The following is a 23,283-nucleotide window of genomic DNA, read 5'->3' on the forward strand; positions in this document are numbered from 1 at the left end:
TGACACACTCTGTCTCCTATTGGATTCTGCCATTCTAAAATTTGTTCAGATTCTCTTTGTAGAGGTATCTGATGGAGTTTGGCTTAAAGCTTAGGTGATTAGTTGCTCTAACTCTGCCATCTTGGCTCTGCCCAAAAAGAGAAAATTTTTTCAAGTGACATGCTCAGAGCCACTGCGGTTTAACCACAGGGGTGTGACATGGTCAGATTTGTGCTTTAGTGAAAATCAATTGACAGCTAAATGGAAGAGCGACTAGAGAAAGAATTGAAGCAAAAATATGCTGCACCATGGTGATTACATTGTCCAGTGTGGAGGGTTGGGAGAGGAGTAGTGTGAGAGAATATGAAGATAATAAGGTAATTAATAAGACTGACAAACAAATTGTGTATGTAGAATGACAGAGAATAAGGAGTTGTGAATAAAATGTAGGTTCTGAACCTGGGGGACTGGTAGGATGGTAGTATACTTGACAGTAACAGGGAACCTATGAAGTGGAATAGGGAAATGAAGGATAGAATGAGTACAGTTTTGAACATATTGAGTATAAGATGTCTATAGGACATCAAGTTTCAGACTTCTAGTAGGCAACTGTCAAAGACAAAACTGGAGGTCAGAAAAGGTGTTGGGATGGGCAAAGAGATCTGATAAAAATCTGCATAGAACTTATAAATGATTCAATGGAAACTGGTGATATCATCTAGCAAAACTATATAGAAATGGAGCAAGGACAGAGTCTTTGGGGACATAGAGTTATTGAGCATTGCTTAGATGGAAAATTCAACAAAGGTTCTCCCTCTTTAGACAGATAGCTCATTGTGTACAGGAAGTATCTTCTACCTTTACATTCTCAACAATTAGCACAGTGCCTGGTACATAGCAGATGTTTAAAATATGTCCTTTGACTTAGTGACTGACCAAATAATCTAGAGAGGTATATAGGGCTACCTTACCTCAGAGAAGCTCTTGTTGTGATAATATGACATAAATTTGTACTGAAGCCAATCAGCACTTTATTTACTCCAGCTCTATTTAAGAATATAGGAGGCAGAGGGAACACAGATGGTGAGAGAAATTCAAGGCTGAGGCTGAGCAAGGCATGACATGTATGTCTTATGATAAGGAAACAATGTACTCAAGTAGAGAACAGTGTGAAGCTGCACTGTTTCACCATGAAGGGAAAGAAATGTAAGGGGGGAGAGTATGGGAGAAACAAGAGTGTTGGACTGGGAAAAAATTGATGGGTAAAAAGATCAGAGTTTACTGTGAGGGCATTGAACACAATGAGGAGTTACAAAGCAGAGGGTAATGTGGAATCAAAACAGATTATGAGCAAATAAAAGAATTGCAGAGTTAATGAAAATGGATGTACAACGCTTTTTTGGAGATGTCAAGCTCCTTGTCTATAGCTGAGGTAGAGTATAGAAAAATAGGTCTTGTAAAATGATTAAGTTGAGTGATTGTGAGGTTAGGGCATTTGAAGAAAGATCAATATTTTTGTTGAATTCCCTAGAAGAAAGACAGGAGTGGGATAGGAGAGAAAGGCTGTGACCCAGGCTTTGAACTCAGTGAGGAGTGAGAATGTATTAATTCCAATAGAAAACAGCTACCAAAATCTTGATTGGGTGATAACTATAGATTGAACAAACCTCAAAGGAGGAGGGATTATTGAGTACCGATAATAATATGACAAATGAGTTGGGAATAGAAGTAAAGTGTAACTACTTTCAAACTTAGGCTTTGAATCTCCTGGAAAGGAAGGCTAAGGTAGTTTTCTCAAGAGAGAATCATATTTATGTGAAGACAAGAAAATAGAAGAGAAAGAAAGAAAAAGTTTTTCCAGTGGAAACAGTGTGTAGCCAGGGAAAATATTGTCTACAAACCCCAAACTTCTTATGATCAATTTTTGCGCAAGCTGCCAAAACTAGTTAAATATAATCAGAAAAGATACTTGAATTGTATTTTCTAAAAATTTCTTTAAAAAGTAATCTACAGCATAATTTTATATGCCATTGTAATATTCTTGACCTAAGGCCAATATTATTTCAGTAAAAAATTGGAATGGAAACAACTCATACTTCACAAAAATTAACAAAAGAGATTTCCTTTAATCAATAATTGAGACAGATATTCAGAATAGAAAAGTAATGTTCATGTGAACATTAAGCATAAGGCAATGATTTAGGTAAGCACAACTTCCCAGGCATTATCAAGATCCTGTTCTATGATCTTAAACTTCAGGTAGGAGCCTCAATCCCTGCTGTCCTGACTATTTTGTACCCAGGTAACTTGAAATCTCTGGCAGTGGCCTGAACCTTAGTCCTCTAAGGTAATCAAATCTCCAGGATAGTTTCAAATACCTTTTAAGGAAAAATTATCCACAGAATCATGGGAACATGGGGAAAGGGAGGAAAGGCAGAGGCAGAGTAGTGGAATATTGTTCCCACCACATTCAAATATCAGTTAGGAAAACTAGTTAAATGTGTTTAAAAGTTTTAATAGATTTAAATGTGTATATATATTTCTATTTTTAAAATAATCACAGAACTATGTCTAATCTATTGTCCTACCCTGTACTTAGGAACTACTCTTCAATAATGCAGCTCTGGTATGATTCATTAGCAAGATAATTAAAGAAATTCTGGTGTTAACTTCTCCAACTGAGGGCCTTGTGTAACTAAAGAATTATCGAATTTCTATAGGGGTATCCTTGCAAACATGAATCTATTTAATAATGCAAAATGTCACAGAATGTCATGTAGCAATGTTTATCACTGATAATTGTCCAATTTTGGATTGCCTTGTCATGTCTAGAAAGAGGTAATTATGATTATTCTTCATTCTTTATCTTGTATCTTTTTTCAAAGTATTTAAAGAAATAGTTTGTATGCGTGTGTGTGTGTGTGTGTGTGTGTGTGTGTTGAAAACAATAAATAAAACAAAACCATTTGGAATTTTTTTGGTTAATCTCACTTGATAAAAACCTCCAGAAAACAACAACAAAAAAACCTATAAATTTTGATGGTGCCCAAAATAACAGCTACTTCTTCATATTGGTGTTACTTGACTAAGTGAAAAGCATGTCAATTCTATTGCCACTATAAAACATTGTATTTATGTGGAAAGGTTAATTAAATATTATAATGGTAAGATACTCAGCTGGAAAGTACATCATCGATATAACACTTTATACAGGAAAATAAACAGAATAGAATCGTATAGAGCATGCATTCTTGCTCCCGAAACTAGGTTTTAGTAATAAAAAATGGAATATGTGTATCTATTACTAAAAGGAAAACCAGTTTTATTAGGGAAAAAGCTGATACAGAAGAAAGGAAAAAAATGCTGAATGATTCTCCATTTAGTAAAGTTCCCTGAACAGCAATATAATTATGAAAGTTTCTTTTGCTATTAAAGAATGCTAATGCTAGCTACCTTAGGATGTGGTTATAAATTGTTACGATTCATTTTAAGTACTGGAATCCATAAAGAAAGAATATTACTTGAGGATTGCATTGTTAACTCTTTAAGGGATGTCCTGCAAAGAAAAAATCTATAATTCTTGCAATGTTGTTTTTTTTTAAAGTAAAGAATCAAGTTCTTAATCAATCACTCAACAAGTATATATTTAGCATCTGTTATGGATCAGTCACTCTATTAGATACTGAGAATATGAAAACAAACTGAAGCAATAGCACTCCTCAAAGATTTTATATTCTTTCTGGGGAGACAAAATATTAATAGATAAGTAAATATAGGCTAGATACAAAATAAAAAACTAGAGGAGTTTTTAGGGTGGAGAGAGCCCATTATTGTTGTCTGCCATGTTGTTTTTGAAAATTTATTCCCTCATTCAATGCGTAAGCTATTGCATATTTGAAAATAGTCCATCTATATCCTTGTTTAAAATGTTTACCAGGATAGAGATACTACACCACAGATTTCTCTCAGGACTAATAGTAAATCACTTAATTAATATTCTTCTTATGTCATTTTTAGAAATTGAATCCAACTCTTAAAAGAGATAAAGGGAAATATTTTTCTGTGGAAATCTTGGCCATTGAAGACAATCCTCTCAGACCAGTCAGGAATCAAAATCCTGAAACCTTCTTCCAGTTGACTGCTTCTAATTTCCACAGTTATAATGGAGCAGTTTTTCCTTCCCAGATGGTGCCTGTGACCCAAGTGTGGTTTCTTTTTCAAGGGCATGAATTTCCAAATCACAAAAGATCATTTCCTTTTCTAAGGTCAGATGGTTGGCTCAGCTCGAGTCTAAATCGTACAGCAGATATTGACACCCATGCCAAACTTAAGGCCACATGAATTGACAGGCACTAGCCCTATGTCTTGCCCAAGGACAAGTTGATCCCTGGGTATAGATTTTGACCTATAGCCAGTGGACTAGGCTTAGAACATGGTCTTAATCCAAAAACAGGTGATCACTAGACATATGTCTTTACTGACCAATATGCAAAGTGTTAGGGTAAAGAGAACTGCAACAACCTTATACATAAAATACTATTTATCCTGGCATCATGGAGGATTTAAAAAAAAAAAATTAACTTCTATACATTTTCTTCCTTTCCCCTTTTTCTTCTCCATTATTTACTAACTATATCCTATAATGGCATTTTGCCTCTTTGATGAATAAATGAATTCTATTTTAAAGAACTTGAGTATTCAGTGTACTGATCATGTCCTGTACTTAGTGGGTATTCAATAATTATTTTTGATTGGTGAATGAATAGTATCCTTAGGCCTAACATACATAAAGAGATTCAGCTGCTCAGAGTTCAAAGGAATTCAACAATCAACTTATACATTTTAAAATTATATGTTCATCCAAAGCATAAACTCAATTTATTTTAATTTGTTCAGCTAATATTGTTTTTATTTTCAGACATTTGATGACTCAAACATATTTTCATAAAATGTAAAGGCCATTGAAATAAATGTAAAATCATGAATCTCTACAAAACATGTCTTTCCCTTCCTATATATGTATAATAAACACACTCATCACACACCACATATATATATATATATATATATTCACAAATATGATGACAGTTGGAAATGGATAAAAAGGTATTATTTCAAAGGCAGGGACTTTCAATGATCAGAGTAAAATATAACTCTTCTTTACAAGGGTCCTATATCTATTTTCAGAAAACAAGATGGAGCAAAATTAGGTATAAATAAGTAGTATGGTTTACACTTGCTAGTGACTAGCAAGTATTCCCAATGAGTAAGGCATGTAGAGGAAAGCACTCACATTTCTTATATGGTTTGTCAAGTGCAGGTATGATTGAAGGTGCTAGCCAAATTCCTTCTCCTTCACTGAACTATCATTGCTAGAATGATTTATAATTATCTCTCTTGTGATGAAAAAAGGGAAGGCTACCTTGCACAGCCTGAGGATGGGAAAGAAAGATATTCTAGACAGGGACTTTGTGTGCCAGTTCTTTCCTTCTCTGTTTTTTCGTTTTAGTTTTTCAAAGACAGAAGACACAAGGAAACCAGGACTACACAAGAGTAATTAGGATTCCTCTAAGAGGCAGAAAATCTAGGAGTGAAATTCAAACTTATTAATTAATCTAACTTATTAATTGATTCATGTGTTTATTCTGTGTGTATCAACCAGGCTAGGTTTGGGTGGGCAAAGATACAAACAAAACAGTCTGTGATGTCAAGAAGCTCACTCTGTTAGGGGAAAGCAGAGAGAGAGAGAGACAGACAGAGAGAGAGAGAGAGAGAGAGAGAGAGCACAAATGTTGTATTGATTTTTTGCTTGTTTGTTTTCCACATCATAGTCACTTCCTGATTAAACACTTTAATCACAAAGAAAAAAGTTTTAGGCAAAAGTGAAGGGAAAAATAACTTTACTTAGAGAATTTCACCATTCTACTCCTACAGTTTCCAGTTCTTTTAATTGATAAGAGTGATGTGCAATAATACATTTCTCCAAGATACATGTTACAAACTGGGGGTACTTTTGCAGAAAGAGATATGCCTAGAAGGATAACTAATAGAATATTTTGATCTAGTCTCTGTTCTCTGCTCTTATCTCATTATTTTCTCATGGCTCTAGAAGGACTTTCTGATTAACATCTATAAATGTTTTGTAGGATACATATATATAATGGCAAATGATATTCTTGTGGACTATCAGTGGACAATATAGGGATAGAGAGTGGATCTACTATTTCATTTAATTTAGTTCATCTAACTAGGACCTTTCATAAGAAAAAAAAAATACCTCTGCTAAGTGAGGGAATTAAGAAGAGTACAACAGCCAAGTTGTTAATTATAGAAATTGAGTAAACCACACTGACTCCATCTTGTGACTCAGTTCTGGTCCTTTCTGTTCAGTTTGGGTCTTTTCCAGTTTCCATTTTCTGAGAAATTAGAAGAAAATTTCCTGTATTTTGTGAACCTAATTTTCTGTGGGTAGGAACCTGGACCACCCCATTCTTAGTGCTTAGAGATCCTTAACTAAGGACCTGCATTATTCTGACCAGAAATCCAGTCTGATACGAAGATTATATGTCTCAAGCAACCCATATGTCTGATCTGAAAGCTGTCCCTACTGATTAATCAGCTATTGTTTCCATGTTGTTTTTTTAAATGCATACAAACAGTTCAAGGGAGTGGGATTCCTCTTTTTCTAATTTCAGGGAATTGTACCTACTTGCTCTTCTTTTCCCAACTTGGAAAGTCCTTAATCTTTCTTCCAATTAGAAATCAGATTGCCTATATTATTTATATCCTGAATAATTATTTTCTTTTTATTCATTTAACTCATTTGATTAATTGTTTTTAATATATAAAATTCTGTCTCCTTCTGTCTTCAGGGTCCAGAGTCAAAGCTGAGGAAGGTTACTCATTCTATGCTACTGGAAATCTATGTAAAATGGAGCAGTTAAGCCCTAGATGTCTGCCTGATCTCTTTTTTTCCCTCTCTTATAACATATGTAGACAAGAAAAAAAGATCTTTTTTTAAGAAAACATATTTTTGATTCAAATAATTCTACATATTTGAATAAACTTGCTTTGGGTAGAAGTGGTATCTGACATGCATAGACAATCACTTCAGGACTTTACACTCAAGTTCTGTTCTATGTGTTTCTCAACTTGGGTCTCATAATTGAGTCTTTCATATGTGCAATGTAACCCATGGCTTTGCAGCTAAACCTCACAGATATTGAAACCACTCTGTGAAGAACTTTATATAATAAATGCAAAGCTGCATAGCTCTCTGCCCAGATACCTTACCTTAATGCTTGTTTTTGCTGTGCACCTGCAAACTCTCAATTCTTAAAGTGACCTTGAGTGACTCTAAGGATTGTCACTCATAGATACCCTTTATTCACACTGATTCCACTCCCTCCATGTATCATAAGTATCTTCTACTATTCTCTACCCCGATTTGCAACCCTTAAATTCGCCGTTCACCGAATTCCCTCAACAATTATTCCACTGCTCATCGTAAATTCACTTCAGGGTCAGATCTTACAATACTAAGTCAAACAGTGAATGTCAAGAATGTCAAGAATGTCAAGAAAGCATTTATTCTCTGCCATATCTGGCATAGGAAACTCCATCTCCCAGTGCAGATTGGCCATTGTGCTTCAACTGATAGTCTTAGAGAAATGCTTAAGACACTAAGGCTAAGATACTTCTGTGGGATCACATGACCAGTACACACAGTGCACAGAACTTGAACACAGGTCTTTTTAATGGGGAGGTCAGTTTTTTATCTTAAATGCTCTCTTGTTTTTGTCTACACTCCTACTCTTTTTAGCCTAGGGAAAACAAATTCAGACAAGTTCAAAATGGATTTTGATTGCCCTGCACTCTACCTGGTCTTCTTCTTAGGTTTACAATTCTATGATTACCTCTACCTGAACTCACTTAGGTCTTCTAGTCAGTGGGACTTATTTAAATTCTCTACTCTGTCACACACAACCTGTGTGACCTTGGGCAATTCACTCAACATCAGGGGGCCTATGTGTCCTCATCTGGACTAAATGGTCTCTAAAGACCTTTCCAGCTATAAATCCCTAATTCTATGATCTTAGGATTCAGCATCTTGACATATTATGAGTGAAAAAAATAAATCTATGACACTAGATTATGAGATTTTTTTGGTGGCAGATAGTGTTTTGGGGTTTGTTCTTTGCCTTTTTTCTTGTTTTTATTCCTCTGTACTAAACACAGTGACTAAAACACATTAGGTACTTAATAAATGCCTGTTGACTTGACTAGATGAATACGTTGATGCAGCAAAATAGTTGGATGGGGGGCGGAGCCAAGATGGCGGAGTGAAAGCAACGACTCACCTAAGCTCCTGGAAAAACTCCTCTGGATATCTCTGGGGGGAGAGTCTGACCAGACTTTGGAGGTGTAGAATCCAGTGGGTGACGGACTTTGACGGATTCAGAGCCCAGGCTGGACCGGAGGGTCCACGGGAGGGATCTGTTCCGCGGGGGTAAGACCCCGGCGCACAGCGCAGCGCGGTCGGCGCGGCAGGGCGGAGGCGACCCGAGGGGCCCGAGAGTGGCGGGAGAGACCAGCGGAGCAGGAGATAAGCCAGGCCAAGCCGGTGAGAGCCGCTGAGTGCCAGACATCAGCGCAGCAGCCCTTGAAATCTTCACCCTGAAGACGGACTTCGGTGGGTCACTACTTGAACTTCCAGGAACTGGGATGGCAGAGTGATCAGTAAGTGCTCTCTACTCCCCCCTGATGACAGTGAGGGAAGCATAAAATTCTTCCCCAGATTAATCCTGGATCAGCGGGAACAGCAGAAGGGGGCGGGTGGTCTCATAACACCAGAGGCTGGAAAAGTGGCAAAGGGGGATTCTTCCTACTGTGGTGGAGGCGATCTGGAAGGACAGACGACCCAGGGCAGAGAAAATTCGCACTGAGACCCAGGCAAGCCTCAGAGCCGGGAGACGAGCCCCAGGAGGGGCGGGAACACGCGTTAGCTTCTAGGAGTGCCCCAGCCCTCCAGGGGAAAAGGGAAGACAATAGGGAAGCTGGGATCACTATCCCCTGACCTTGCCTTTGCCTCAAGTCAGCTGAGGAGATATCCTGAGGACAGACCACCCCTCCCACACACCTAACAAGCTAACCCCAGGGTTGATCTGGAAAACAAAAAACAAAAGCCTGCTTTTAGCCCAGACACACATCAGCTCAACTTAAAGATCTGTACCTTCTGACTGAAAGAACCAAAAACAACACTCAGCCAACATCATGAATAGGAAAAAGCAGACGAAAAGTGAAAAAACCATAGAATCTTTCTATGGGGATAAGGACCAAAACACAAACACCAAAGAGGTTAGAGCTGAGACTGTACTTCCATCTGAAACCTCAGATGGGACTATGAATTTCTCGCAAGCACAACTAGATTACGTGGAACGTCTGAAGAAGGATATAAAAGAAAAACTGGCCAATGATTTTAAAACTATAAAAAAAGAATTCACTGATGAGAACATCACCCTGAAAAAGAAAATTGAAGAAATGGAAAAGGAAGTTCAAAAATTAACTGGAGAGAATAATTCCCTAAAAGGAAGAGCTAATCAAATGGAAAAGGAAACCCAAAACCTAATTGGGAAAATTGATCAGATGGAAAAGGAAACCCAAAACCTAACTGGGAAAATTGGTCGAATGGAAAAAGAAGTACAAAAATTAAATGGAGAAAATAGCTCATTAAAGGGAAAAATTGGTCAGATGGAAAAGGAGATGGAAAAGCTAACTGAAGAAAACACTACGATGAAGATTAGAATTGGGCAAGTAGAAACTAATGACTCAATGAGGCAACAAGAATCAGTCAAACAAAATCTAAAGAATGAAAAGATAGAAGAAAATGTAAAATATTTAATTGGAAAAACAACTGACCTGGAAAATAGATCCAGGAGAGAAAATCTAAGAATTATTGGCCTGCCAGAAACCCATGATGAAGAAAAGAGTCTGGACAATATCTTCCAGGAAATCATCAAGGAAAACTGTCCAGAAGTACTAGACTCAGAGGGCAAAATAGTCATTGAAAGAATCCACCGTTCCCCTCCCGAAAGGGATCCCAAACTCAAAACCCCAAGAAATATAGCTGCCAAATTCCAGAGCTATCAAGTGAAGGAGAAAATACTACAAGCAGCCAGAAAGAAACAATTCAAATATCAAGGACACACAGTCAGGATCACACAGGACCTTGCAGCTTCTACATTAAAAGATCGAAAGAATTGGAACCCAATATTCCGTAAGGCAAAGGAGTTGGGACTTCAACCAAGGATCAACTACCCAGCAAAGTTCAGCATAACATTTCAGGCAAGGAGAAAGTCATTCAACGAAATAAGGGATTTCCAGAGCTGCCTGACCAAAACACCAGAACTCAATAGACAATTTGCTCTTCAAATGCAGGTCTCCAGAGTATCATAAAGAGGTAAACAGAGTGGAAAAAACAAAAACAAAAACTTGCTACTCAATTAGGGCAATCTGTTTACCTCCCTATAAGGGAAGATGATACCTGTTAATCTTGAGAACTGTGCAGCTATTATGATAAAAGGGATATATGTAGAGGGAACGGGCATAAAGTAAATGATGTCATGTCAAAAATATGATTTCAGTATGAGAAGGGAATGTAATAGGAGGTGTGGAAAGGGGGAAGCAGAAAATGGCAAATTATATGACAGGAAGAAGTACAAAACTATAGTAGAGGGAAGGAGGGGAGGGAGATGAGCATTGTTTGAGAGGTACTCTCATCTGATTTGTTCAAAGGAGGGAACAATAATCTTAAGTAGATAAGCCTAACTAGCTCTATAGGTAGTAGGAGGGAAAGGGGGAAGACAGGGGAGGGTGGCTAAAAGGGAGGAAAGAAGCAATAAGAGTAAAGGGGACTAAAAGGGAGGGGGGCTAAAAGAAGGAGGGGAAGGCTGCAGGAGGAGGGGGAGAAAAGTGAATACTATTGAGGAGGGGAAGGGAGACGGGAGAGCTAAAAGTACAAATGGTGGGAAAGAGGTTGGAGGGAAATACACAGATTGTAATCATAACTGTGAATGTGAATGGAATGAACTCTCCCATAAAATGGAGACGGATAGCAGAATGGATTAAAAGCCATAATCCAACAATATGCTGCTTACAAGAAACACATTTGAAACGGGGGAATACACATAGGATAAAGGTCAAAGGATGGAGCAGAATATATTGTGCTTCAGCTCATGTAAGAAAGGCAGGAGTAGCAATCCTAATCTCAGACAAAGCGAAAGCAGAAATAGATCTAATCAAAAGGGATAAGGATGGAAACTATATCCTGCTAAAAGGCACCATAGACAATGAAGCAATATCATTACTAAACATGTATGCTCAAAGTGGTATAGCATCCAGATTCTTAGAGGAGAGGTTGGGGGAGTTGAAGGAAGAAATTGATAGCAAAACTATACTAGTGGGGGACCTCAACCTCCCCCTCTCTGAACTCGATAAATCCAACCTCAAAATAAACAAGAAAGAGGTTAAGGAGGTAAATAAAACTCTGGATAAGGTAGATATGATAGATCTTTGGAGAAAATTAAATGGGAATAGAAAGGAATATACTTTTTTCTCAGCGGTACATGGAACATTTACAAAAATTGACCATGTACCAGGACATAAAAATCTCACAATCCAGTGCAGAAAGGTAGAGATAATCAATGCATCCTTTTCAGATCATAATGCATTAAAAATTACATGTAATAAAAGGCCATGGAAAGAGAAACCAAAAATCAATTGAAAACTAAATAATCTAATTCTAAAGAAGGGTTGGGTTAAAGAAGAAATCATAGAAACCATCAACAATTTCATTCGAGAGAATGACAATAGTGAGACAACATACCAAAACTTATGGGATACTGCAAAAGCAGTTATTAGGGGAAGTTTTATATCTCTGAATGCTTACATAAATAAAATAGAGAAAGAGGAGATCAATGACTTAGGCTTGCAGTTGAAAAAGCTAGAAAAAGAACAAATTGAAAATCCCCAAGTAAATACCAAATTAGAAATACTGAAAACCAAAGGAGAGATTAATAAAATTGAAATTAAGAAAACTATTGAATTAATAAATAAAACCAATAGTTGGTTTTATGAAAAAACTAATAACATTGATAAACCTTTGGTCAATCTGATTAAAAAAAAGAAAGAAGAAAACCAAATTACAAATATTAAAAATGAAAGGGGTGAACTCACCTCCAATGAGAAGGAAATTAAAACAATAATTAGAAACTACTTTGCCCAACTTTATGCCCACAAATTCGATAACCTAAACGAGATGGAGGAATATTTTAAAAAATACAAATTGCCCAGATTAACAGAAGAGGAAGTTGAATACTTAAACAACCCCATCTCAGAAAAAGAAATTGAACAAGCCATCAATGAACTCCCTAGGAAAAAATCTCCAGGGCCAGATGGATTCACAAGTGAATTCTATCAAACATTTAAAGAACAGTTAATTCCAATACTACATACACTATTCTTGAAAATTGGGGAAGAAGGAGTCCTCCCAAATTCTTTCTATGATACAAATATGGTTTTGATACCCAAACCAGGAAGAGACAAAACAGAGAAAGAAAATTATAGACCAATTTCCCTAATGAATATAGATGCAAAAATTTTAAATAAGATTCTAGTAAAACGAATACAGCATCTTATCATGAGATTAATACATTATGATCAGGTAGGATTCATACCAGGACTACAGGGCTGGTTCAATATTAGGAAAACTATTAGCATTATCGATCACATCAACAATAAAGCTAACAAAAACCACATGATTATCTCAATAGATGCAGAAAAAGCTTTTGACAAAATACAACATCCATTCCTACTAAAAACATTGGAGAATGTAGGAATAAAGGGAACTTTCCATAAAATAATAAGCAGTATCTATCTAAAACCTTCAGCAAGCATTATATGCAATGGGGATAAGCTAGATGCATTCACAATAAGATCAGGGGTGAAACAAGGTTGTCCATTATCACCACTATTATTTAATATGGTACTAGAAATGTTAGCTGTAGCAATTAGACAAGATAAAGATATCCAAGGAATTAAAATAGCCAAAGAAGAAACTAAGTTATCACTCTTTGCAGATGATATGATGATTTACCTAGAGAATCCCAGAGATTCAAGTAAAAAATTACTAGAATTAATAAACAACTTTGGCAAAGTTGCAGGGTACAAAATAAACCCACACAAATCTTCTGCATTCCTATATATTAGCAACAAAGTCCAACAGCAAGAGATAGAAAGAGAAATCCCATTTAAAGTTAGGGTAGACAGTATAAAATACTTAGGAGTCTACCTGCCAAAACAAACCCAGGGATTATATGAACAAAATTACAAGACACTTTTTGCACAAATAAAGTCAGATTTAAGTAAGTGGAAAAACATTAGTTGCTCATGGGTAGGCCGTGCTAATATAATAAAAATGACAATTCTACCCAAATTAATATACTTATTTTGTGCCATACCAATTAAACTATCAGACAATTACTTTCTAGAGCTGGACAAAATAATATCAAAATTCATTTGGAAAAACAAAAGGTCCAGAATATCAAAGGGACTAATGAAAAGAAATGCTTGGGAAGGTGGCCTAGCGCTACCAGACTTCAAACTGTACTATAAAGCAGCAATTATCAAAACCACTTGGTATTGGCTAAGAAACAGAGAGGTAGACAAGTGGAATAGACTTGGCACTCAAGATGCAGTAGGCAAGGAATATAGCAACCTTCTGTTTGATAAATCCAAGGACCCCAGCTTCTGGGATAAGAACTCATTGTTTGACAAAAATTGCTGGGAAAACTGGATAACAGTGTGGCGGAAATTAGGCATAGACCCATACCTGACACCGTACACAAGAATAAAGTCCAAATGGGTACATGATTTAGGTATAAGGATTGATACCATGAATGAACTGGAGAAGCAAGGAATAGTGTATTTATCAGATCTATGGAGAAGGGAAGAATTCTTTACTAAAGGAGAGATAGAATGCATTATGAAATGCAAAATGGATAACTTTGATTACATTAAACTGAGAAGTTTTTGCATAACCAAACTCAATGCAACCAAAATCCGGAGGGATGTAGTAAATTGGGAAAGAATTTTTACAGCTAAGCTTGGGGATAAAGGCCTCATTTCTAGAATATATAGAGAACTGGTCCAAATGTATAATCATACAAGTCATTCCCCAATTGATAAATGGTCAAAGGATATGAACAGGCAATTTTCAGAGGAAGAGGTTAAGGCTATCTATAATCATATGAAAAAATGCTCTAAATCACTATTGGTTAGAGAGATGCAAATCAAAACAACTCTGAGGTACCACATCACACCTATAAGATTGGCAAACATGACAGAACAAGAAAATGATAAATGCTGGAGAGGATGTGGGAAAGTTGGAACACTAATTCATTGTTGGTGGAGCTGCGAGCGCATCCAACCATTCTGGAGAGCAATTTGGAACTATGCCCAAAGGGCTACAAAAATGTGCATACCCTTTGACCCAGCAATATCGCTACTAGGACTATATCCCCAAGAGATCATAAAAATGGGAAAGGGTCCCACATGTACAAAAATATTTATAGCAGCACTCTATGTAGTTGCCAAAAACTGGAAGTCAAGGGGATGTCCATCAATTGGGGAATGGCTGAATAAATTATGGTATATGAATGTAATGGAGTACTATTGTGCCATAAGAAATTATGAACAAGAAGACTTCAGAGAGGCCTGGAAGGACTTATATGACCTGATGCTGAGTGAAAGGAGCAGAACCAGGAGAACTTTATGCACAGCAACAACCACAGTGTGTGAGAGTTTTTTCTGGTAGACTTAGATTTTTGTAATAACACAAGAACTTCTTACCAAAAAAAAATCCCAATGGAGGATCTCAAGGCAAAATGCCTGCCACACTCAGAGAGAGAAATATGGAAGTCACTCACATATTGTAGCAGATCATGTTTGTCTATGTGTATGTGTTTGTGTATCATGTTCTGATTTGTTATACGATTTCTTTCATTTATCTTAGTCTGACTACATAGCATGACTATAGTGAAAATATACTCAATAGGAAAGTATATGTAGAATCTATACACAATTGTATGCAGTCGTGGGGAGGGAGGAGGGGAGTGGGGGGTAGGTGGGGGGATAAAATCACAATTGTATGGCAGTGATTGTTAAACATTACAAAATAAAAAAAAAACAAAATAGTTGGATGGAAACCACTTGTTAATTTTACGTATCTTATCACATTTTGTGGCTTATCAAGTATACTTTATCTGGTATCCTTTTCAGTAATCCGTTCAATTCATAAAGCACTTTGACCACTAGGGATGTTGGTACTACATAGCAACCCTGCTTAAGCAAACCTAACCAATATCTTGGCATTTCATGACCCATTTTCTATATGACTTTTGGGATATTGGACCATTTCTTGGTTCCAAAATAATTTAGTTGTACATTGGGGAAAATGATCATGGAAACTGTGGCAAATTTTAATGTCAGATGTGTCTCAAGTTCAGTAAATGTTGGCAAATAAAAGATGACCTTGAATCTGAAGTTTATAGTGTCTATATATCTTACTAAATTGTAGTTGATAGCTATGTAATGTTGAATCAAGAATGGCCTACCCGAGCATGCTCCACAGGATAACTATCAATGCCCAGCAAATGACCAGGGGGTAGAAACATTAAAAAAAAAAATGCATCAAAAACAAATGAACAAAAACCTTTGGTTTGGATCCTTGCAAAAATAATAGATTTCATTTTTATAATGCTGTCTTCTTTGTCCTTCTGAATTCTAAAAATTCTAAAACTCAACAGTTTAAAAGAATTAAATTTTTCCACTCATTTTCAATTCTGTTTTCATGCAATCCTAAAAGATGATGCACAAAATTTTCCTACAGACAGATTGGAGAGAGAAACATTTCTTTTCAAGCCTGTGTACACTGACTTGACATTACTCTTCAAGTTTCATTCAAATTCATGTACTACGTATGTTTAGCTCCTGCTCACAAATATATGTTACTAATCCAGTCACTCTTTTCTATGTTAGAAATTTCATTTTGGAAAACAAAAAGAAACATTCGAGGTCATAGTTTATTTTACGATCATATTTCCTAAGGTTAGCTTTGCACACATACGGCATTTAGCATCCCTTCATCTTCAGAAATATATAATCCTTTTTTTTGTTCTCATAGTACTATTCTTGGAGGCATGTCTCATCGTAATATTCATATTCCCTATATCTAAAAATTCTATTACATAAAACATAATTTTTCCTTCAGGATTATCTGAGTTTAATTTTTCCATCACTTTAGTATATGTATAAACAACTACTGAAATTAAAGGTATATTACATGAAATTACTTTTATTTTCCCCTTTCTTTCCTTTCTCTAGTCTCCCTTTTCCCTTTCTATTTTTCTTTTTTTCTTTTCTAAATTCATTTACCATCCTTTAGAGAGGAAAATAATCAAAAAAATTATAAAATTAACAAAATTATACATTCTTTTTCCTAAATCTTTTTTTTTAGTTATAGGAATGAAAATAATGTACATTTGATATAGGCACTGGACCTGTGATAACACTGGTATATACAAATTCCTAGTAAGAAAGCTTCCGCTAGCAATGCCAATTGGCATCTTCTCTTCAATTTATAGCCATATAGAGTGGTTTTGAGCACAGTAAGTTTAAATGACTAACTCTAACCCTACAGAAAAGGGGTCATGGAATGCCAAGAAACAGGCTTAATCAGGCTCTCTATGCAGGAGGAATATATTTTTCCTAATCTACTTACAATCCTGATATTTAAATCTATAGGTAAGAGAATCTAAGTGACTAATCACAGTTGTACCATCGGTATGTGTCAGAGGCAGAATTTAAGCCCAGGTTGTGTTGATTCCAAGGTTAGCTGCCTATCTATAATACTAGGCTGACTTGAAAAAGAAATACACATACACACAGTTATATGTGTATATACATGTGTATGTATATCTGTATATATGTATCACATTTGAAACAAAGCAAAATAGAAATATAGTATTACTATGATATATTTGGTATATTTTTTCATCTCTCTATTTCTCTCTCTCTCCCTCTCTCTCTCTGTTTCTATAGATCCATTGCAGTGGTTAACACAAATAAATATATTCAGTTTCTAGAAGACCTCTCATATTTTGTGCATTTTTTCATGTTTTCATTTAAAATATCACATCAGAAGTATGATTTTTGTAGTCAATGTAGAATAATGAGTTTAATACATGCACTGAAGGGCAAGTGACAAAAATTAAAATGAGATTTATAGACTTTGCAAAGCTATGTGATATGTGAATGAATCAAATAACCCTCCTGACTCTAGAAACGTTCAAAGTAGAAGCTGTCTACAATAGATAAATTCCTCTTTTCTTTGCTTCTCTTTCTCTGTATAGCACCTGCAGAGTTACATTCAGTGAGCTATTCCAGGTAATAGGCAGACAGTCTTCAGACTGCTCTGTCGTTTGCCTTAATTGCAGAAATCACATTTTCTTTCTTTGAGTTCATACCTATTTGCTTTGTGGAACAGACCCAGACTTAGCTTTCTGCTTCCACAGAAAATAAGCTTTTTACCACACTTTCCTCTCTTCTTACATTTAGCATCCTTTCATATTCTGGGTTTCTTGAAGCTGATCTGGCAGTGCAAAGATCATTATCCAGGAGAGCAAGATTCCGGGGTTCCAGTCCCAGATCTGCTTTTAACTAATTGTGGAACCTACTAAATTACATACTAATCTTCACATATCCTCATCTGCAAAACAAAAGAACAGCACCTCAATTGCTTAACAAAGATTAATTGTGTTTAAGGATGTAGGGAGAGATACAAAGTATAAATTTGATATGGAGGCTGGCCTCGGCAATCTAGTAGGCATGTGCATAAATGAACCTAATGCCAATTAAAGCATATCAAATATAGAAGAAGTTTCTGAAGTACTGTGAGATGACAAAGAAATCTTTTCTGTCCTAACTCTTCATGACTCTTTTTGGCAAAGATACTAGAGTGGTTTCTCATTTCCTTCTCCAGCTCATTTTGCAGATGAGAAAACTGAGGCAGACACATTTAAGTAACTTGCACAGGATCACACAGCTATTAAGATTCTGAAGGTAGATTTGAACTCAGAAAGATGAGTCTTTTTACTTCAAGCCTGGCACTCTATTCACTGAGTCACCTAGTGGTCCAGAAATATAAATGGGGTCCACTAAGTCATACATAATGAATGTTGGGGGTCACATATTGACTTAGAAAACCACACATATATACACACACAGAGACATGTGCAAGTGTGTGTATGTATGTATCCTGTTTGTGTACCTCATCACATTAAAATCAGATAGGAAATACACTTTAATCTGCTTCAGGAAACATTTTGGAGTGTTATACCCATAGGCAATGTGTTTGACAAGCCCGAGGTTCACCATGCTACTTGTCTAATCTATATTGGAGTGTTTAATAAATCTTTCTTAAATTGAATTCTTAACTTATTGAAAGAAAGAAAAAAAAATAGAGCAAAGTAGAAGGCACTGAACAAAGTAAAAACAAAAATATACAAACCCTTTTTGACCAGGGTAGACCCAGAAGCACTGGGAAAAAATATTACTGTAATACCTAATATAGCAATGACTTTGCCTACATTCTCCTATACTGAGGATGCCTATATCTCCCCTCACAGTTCTAGGGGAACCTCAAGTGGTAGTGTTATCTTCCACTAATGCTTTCAGCTCTTGCAGCCTTTCTGGTACAGTTTCTCCCACTGTTAGCCAACAGTGACTACTGCCCAATTTCACTTAATCTTAAGTCAGTTTTGTCTCAGTCAAACTAGATCTGTTAAAGATCTTAGCTTGAAAGGGCCAAGGTTCCTGCTGTATCATGATCTATCTCCAGTTCTCTTAATCAATATATCACCCTGGGACCCAGATGGCTCTAGAAGTGAAAATGAGGCTGGTGACTCCCTCATTTTAATCCAATTCATTTGCATTTCACGTCCTTCACCTTCCCGATATCCTGATCCTCTTGGAAAACAAAGCACAAACAGCAACAATATTCTTAAATCAATAGGCTTCTCCTCATGGGTGCTATTTTGTAAATATAGCAAGCACAGAAATACAAACATCTTTTCCAATAGCACCTCCATTCCTGGGGCATATGGCATCAGATATAGCTCAGTTTCTACATAACATTCACACGGCCAAGTTTACCATTGGTTAAGTACATCTCTTCCTCCATTCAGCTGCCTTAAGTTATTCTTTGGAGGACTGATGTTGAACTGGCCAGCTTCGATGCCAGCATAGACTCTATCCTCAAAGCTTAGGTGCCTCATTCTCCTGACCTTTTGAAGCTCACAAGGTAATAGCTATCTCTAATCTCCTTTAATTAAAAACAGAGAGAGTAAACATAAAGAGGCAAAGAGAAGAAGCCTATATTTCCAGGTTACATGTCAAGCTTGGATGAAGAGGAGTAAAGGTTTCTCCCCTTAAAGCTTCTTTATCTTCTTGGAACACTGCCAGATGAGAAGAATTCAGACTGGGCCTGTCAACTTAATGACTTTTGAATACACTCCTTTTCTGTCTATGTGCTATTCCATATCTTCTTCCTGTGTTTAGTAAATTAGAACCAGTTATGAAATGTGTGCATATACTCGTAATCTAGAAAAGTAAGGGACTTCCATTATACATCATAATGCCTCATCAACTTCTTCCCCATTACCTTAGCATTTGTTGCCTTTTCTAAAACATTAGATCATTCTGGGATGCTTTTGCCTAGGGTACACTTTAAAAAAATCCATATTGGCTGTTTAACATGTTTACCAATGGACCCTTGTATTCAGACACTACAAAGAGCTCTGAATAGCCTCAATTTGCAGTCTTAGAAAATCTCTGGTTCTCCAGAGAATTGCTGGTTCTCCTGCTTACTTTGTATTTGACTGACCTGGTTCTGGAGCCCATACTTAATCTTTCCTGAAGCAAGTGAAGTTTGGTTGCTAGAAGCAGAGAGCCCAAAAGAATCCTTATAGTTCTTTCAAATGATCAGCATGAGTTGATATTCAACAAGGAAATGGAAAATGATCAACTGTCAAAATGACAGGAAAAATTCTTGTTAACTTGCTTCACTCTTTGGGACTTGGAAAATTTATGGATAGCTCCAGTACCCAGAAAAGAAAGAAAATGAGTTGCATCTTTAAAATCATTTCTCTTGCTCTCCCTCTCCAATAATTCTACCTTCTGTCCTGGCATTTCCTGTCCTGAAGAAAATGACTCTGGGATATAGCACTACAACCTGCTTGTTCTAAAACTAGGGAGGTGATTAGGAGATCATTGTTCACTATATTGGGTCCCCTTCTTCACCCTCCACTGATTCCAGGAGTACTGAAGGGATTATATTCACCCTATTTTTAAGGTCATGGACTGCAATATTGTTATACAAAAGGATTTTCTAAAATATAGTAGCTTTACATAAGCATGTAAATAAACAGATACAAAGACAAAGCCTTGAGTTCTAGTCACTTCAATAATTAAAAGTTAATCATAGAAATCAATAATAATAGCTGATTTTTATATCAATCTATACCCACATTATCTCCTTAAGGTACACAATAAGTCTTATTATGTAAATATTTGGGGTGGATACTTCAAATTGGCGCACCCTAGGTTTACTTTGTGCTGTCTCAATTCTGATTTGCTCACAGAGTACAGCACCCTTTCTGATGTGGACACACCATGTCAAGAGGTCCTGTGCCAATGTCTCCCTTGTTGTACAGTCAAATCCAAACTTTTTGAGAGAGACTTTAAGAGTGTCCTTGTATCACTTCTTCTGACCACCATGTGATTGCCTGCCCCATGTGAGTTCTCCATAAAGTAGTCTTTTAAGCAAGCATACATTTTGCATTTGAACAACATGACCAGCCCATCAGACTTGCACTCTGTGAAGCATAGTTTGAATGCTTGGGAGTTCAGCTCAAGCAATGACTTCAATGTCTGGTACCTTATCCTGCCAGGTGATCCATAGAATCTTCCTAAGGCAGTTGAAATGGAAGTGATTCAATTATGTGGCATGGTGCTGGTAGACTGTCCATGTTTCCCAGGGATATAACAATGAAGTCAGCACAAAAGCTCTGTAGAACTTCAGTTTGTTAGTCAGTCTAATACCTCTTCTCTCCCAAACTTTTCTTCAGAGCCTCCCAAACAATAAGCTAGCTCTGGCAATGCATGCATCAACTTCTTTGTCAACATGTACATTTTTGGAAAGTACACTACCAAGGTAAGTGAACTTATATACAGCATTCAAAACTTCTCCATTTGTTGTAACTGATGGTTCCACATATAGATGGTGTGGTGGTGGCTGATGTAGAACCTGTGTTTTCTTGGTTAACTGTTAAGCCAAAATTAGCACAGGCAGCAGAGAATTGGTCCATACTTTGTTGAATCTCAGCTTCAGAGGCTTCATTGAATGCACAATCATCCGCAAACAGAAAATCATGCACCAATACTCCCTCCACTTTGGTCTTGGCTTGTAGCCTTTTCAAATTGAAGAACTTACCATCAGTATGGTAGTTGACCTTGATGCTGTTTTCATCCTCATTGAAAACATTTGACAACATAGCTGAAAACATCATGCTAAAAAGCATGGGAGCAAGCACACAGGCCTGTTTCACTCCATTGGCGACCAGAAAGGCATGAGAGCATTGTCCACTCTCCAGAACCTGGAAAATAAGCCATCATGAAATTGATCAAAACTGATGAACTTCATCAGACAACCAAATGAGATGCAATTAAACAATAAAAACAACTTTTGAAGGCGAACTAGAAATAGAGAAGGGGAAGAGCTTCCTTGAGGAGGCATGATTTGGAATTGGTTAGGAAATGTCATAAAGACTTGGGCAAAAGCAAAAGAAATAAAACCAAGAAAGATTATGTATCAGAGTTCAGGGTCTCAGGGGCAGATTCCTGTGCCTTTTACTTTTACACTAAGACCATAAACATGCAAGTGAAAGAAGAGAAAATGTAGATATTTTACTGTTTCCAATGATTATGATAGAGGAGAAAAGAAATCGGTAAAAATTAGATTCACAGATGATGTGTGAACTTTGCCATAAAATTGTTATATATGGGCTATGATTCCTCTTTATGATGAGCTAAAGTTGAGAACCAAATCCTTATTTTTGCTCCTCCTACAATGTAAAAAGTCAGAGAACATTTATTTTGTCTCTCTTTAGTGGAAAAATAAACCTAGATTCAGGGTTAAGGAAATGAAATCTCCAAATGAGAACATGGCATAGAGCTGTTGGTAATGATTCTTTCACTCTTTGTTTTTACCTTAAAATTATCTACAGCTTAAGAAGGCATACACTAGTTGATGGCTCATTAGTGATTCACTTGTAACTCCCTAAAGGGAAGATCAAAATTTGATAAAAAATCAAAGAAGGACTAAGATTTAGATCTCAAGCTTAAGGTTGATACCATCATAAATAGGAAACATGGAAAATTTTACTTTGCAAGCTGGATACTCCAATCAATAATACTGGTAACAACTCATCCCTGTCTGCTTGTTCCATGTGAGTTGTCTCCATATTTTCCCATAAATCTACCACAAGGGTCTGTCCAAGATGGTGGAGTTCCTGATAATGTATGAATGCCAATCATGCACAATGGCAATCTATTACTTATCCCTCATTCTCACTATATGCCTGGCCCATAACAAATTCAAAATGCGATAAAATGTGGATAGGCATTATGATCTGACAAAAATGGGAATTAAGAATGAAAATCAAGGTAGAGAAACAATAGTTCTTGGTACAATCAAAGTCATTTAGCCTAAGTACTAAGTACAAAGGAAGACAGTGTGGCATAATGGATAGAGAGGTAGTTTTGGAGTTCAGAAACCTGATTGAAGTATAGCTTCTTACACATACTTGCTATACAATTTCATCTAAGTCATTTACACTGTCAATTCCCTGGGTAACTCTGAAATTCTCTGAAGTTGCAAACTAATACTTGTCAGTTTTAAGAGAGGATGCTTCCACTCCAATAATTCACATACTGATGAAATCACAGATCTGGATTATCCCTGTTCCTTCTCTCCCTGCCCCCACCCAACCCATCCAATCCTTTCAGTAGAGTTTCATATATGCAGTTCAAGAGTTGAGGCTATTTTGGGATCTACAGCAAGTCCCACCTCTGATGCTATCTGTGTAATGTTCGGTCAGGTACTTAACCCCTCTATGTCAGTTTCTTCCT

The sequence above is a fragment of the Notamacropus eugenii genome, chromosome 4 (genome assembly GCF_028372415.1).
Source record: "Notamacropus eugenii isolate mMacEug1 chromosome 4, mMacEug1.pri_v2, whole genome shotgun sequence".
Classification (NCBI taxonomy): domain Eukaryota; kingdom Metazoa; phylum Chordata; class Mammalia; order Diprotodontia; family Macropodidae; genus Notamacropus; species Notamacropus eugenii.